Consider the following 2,484-nt stretch of genomic DNA (forward strand, 5'->3'; position numbering starts at 1 on the left):
GGGGACCCGTGGGTGCTGCGAGGCCAGGCCACGGGCCAGTCGCCGGAGCGCGTCGAGACATGTCTGTGGAGGCTAGACCCTTCCCTTCGTCCGCTCCCAGTCCCCGCTCGCGCCCAGGGACGTGGGGACATTTGGGGACTGTGCCATCCCCGGAGGGACAGGGTGGCCTCTGTCCCCGAGGGGCTGGCGGCCTGTTTAGGGGAAGAGCAGGTGGCAGAGTGCCTCGCGTGGCGCCCGTTGTAAGGGGCGACACATTCGGAGGAGAGGGGAGTTCAGGGAAGGAGAAAGGTGTGAACCCGGGCGTTGGCCGGGTGCGGTGGCTCACACCCGGCCTGCCAGCACTTTTGGAGGCCGAGGCGAGAGGTTTGCCTGCGCCCAGGGTTCGAGACCAGCCTGGGCCACTTGGCGAGACCTCGGCTCTACAGTAAACCAAAAAGCTAGCTGGGCATGGTGGCGCGCCTGTGATCCCAGCACTTTGGGAGGCCGAGGCGAGAGGATGGCCTAAGTCCATGAGTTCGGGGCCAGTCTGGGCAATTGAGCAAGACCTCGTCTCTACAAGAAATAAAAAAGCTAGCCGGGAGTGGTGGCTCGCGCCCGTGGTACCAGCTACTTGGAAGGCTGAGGCGAAAGAAGAGCCTGAGCCCAGCAGGTCGAGGCTGCAGTGGCCGTGATTGTGCCACTGCACTCCTGCCTGGGTGACAAAAGTGAGACTCCGACTCAAAAAACAAACAATACCCCCCAAAAAAACAAAAAACCTGGGAGTGGAAGCATGGGTGTGGCCTTGTTAGGTGAAGGTGGAGGAGTGAGACGGGCCTGACAAGAGGGTGACATCAGCTGGAAGCAGTGACCTAGGTGACCAGATCACCGAAATGCACAAAAGGCAGCTTAGATACTTTCTTTGTTTTTAACCTTTAATTTTTATTTTTTTACAGACGATGTCTTACTCAGTTGGTCAGGCTGGTCTCAAACTCCTGGCCTCCATCAGTCCTCCTGCCTCTGCCTCCCACAGTGCTGGAATGACAGGCGTGAGCCACCACACCTACTCAAAATTTTAATTTTTGATAGGAGAGGCAGTCTGACAGGGAAAGCGTGGTGGACTGGAAACTCAGAGGCCTGGTTTTGAGTTTTATCTCTGGCACGGACACATCGTAGGTCCTCAGGAAAATCACAACCTCTCTGAGCTTCTATATGCTTAGTTTGAAAAAATGATTGCCGGGCTCGGTGGCTCAGCCTGTAATCCTGCGCCTTTGAGAGGCTGAGGCGAGTGGATTGCCTGAGTCCTCGGGTTCAAAACTCGCCTGGGCAGCGAGACCTCATCTCTACAATAAATCAAAAAATCAGCCGGGCGTGGTAGCGCATGCCTGTGATTCTGGCTACTTGGAAGGCTGAGGTGGAAGGATCGCCGGAGCCCAGCAGGTCGAGGCTGCGGTGGCTGAGAGTGGCCACTGCACTCCAGTCTGGGCGATAGAGTGAGACTCCAACTCAAAAAAAAAAAAAAAAAATGATTAAGACGGTTCAGTGCCGCCACTGCACTCCAGCCTGGGCCACAGTGAACCCTGGTCTCTTTTTAAAAAAGACGAAAAAAGACAATAATATGTCCAATAAGTGCTGTTATTTTTAACAATTCAGATAATGCAGAGAGTTGCCAAGGTAATAAAATAACTATCCGTAATCCTACCACCGTTTACACTTGGATGTAAACATGGCTATTCTTTTTACTAAAATGGGATCATAGTGTATCTACTGCTTTATTATTTGATTTTAAAAATTAACATCATATTATGGGTAACTTTACATGTCAAACAATCGTTGTGCTTAAAAGAGAATTTGATGCATTAAGGATGTGGCTGTGTCTAGCACACATAGCAGGCTCTCTCAAATTGCCTTTCTGCCCCGCGCCCTTTTCCCCTCAAAGAGTGAACTATTAAAATTTAGTTTTTCGGGAGAGAGGGGCATACCTCATCAACAAGGGTACCTGCATGATCGGTGTTTATATACCTAACCCTTAATTGTACCCCACATCTTTATAATAAATAAATAAATTTTTAAAAATTTAAAATAAAAAAATTTAGTTTTTCAGAAGATGAGGAAAACAGTTTTTAAGGTTATTTCCAATCAGGACTTCTCTAGGCTAGATGTGGGATTCATGATACTTTTCACTGTTTGGGAATTTCCCTTTGTGGTTCCCACCTCGTATGCAGATAAGATTAAATTAGACTGGGTCACTGCTGCCTTTGGGTTGTTGGAGAGAGGTCATTTCGAGTCCTGGCTGGACTTAGTGGCTCAGCCTGTAATCCCAGTACTTTGGGAAGCGGAAGCGAGTGGATTGCCTGAGCCGCCGTGGGTTTGAGACCAGTCTGGGCAACTTGGCAAGATCTCGTCTCTATAATAAAACAAAAATTAATCAGATGTGGTAGCACACACCAGAGCCACAGGCTACTTGGAAGGCTGAGGCGGAAGGAGCCCAGCAGTTTGACGCTGGGG

The sequence above is a fragment of the Carlito syrichta genome, unplaced genomic scaffold (assembly GCF_000164805.1).
Source record: "Carlito syrichta isolate Samal-C Ts95f unplaced genomic scaffold, Tarsius_syrichta-2.0.1 Scaffold179606, whole genome shotgun sequence".
Lineage (NCBI taxonomy): Eukaryota > Metazoa > Chordata > Mammalia > Primates > Tarsiidae > Carlito > Carlito syrichta.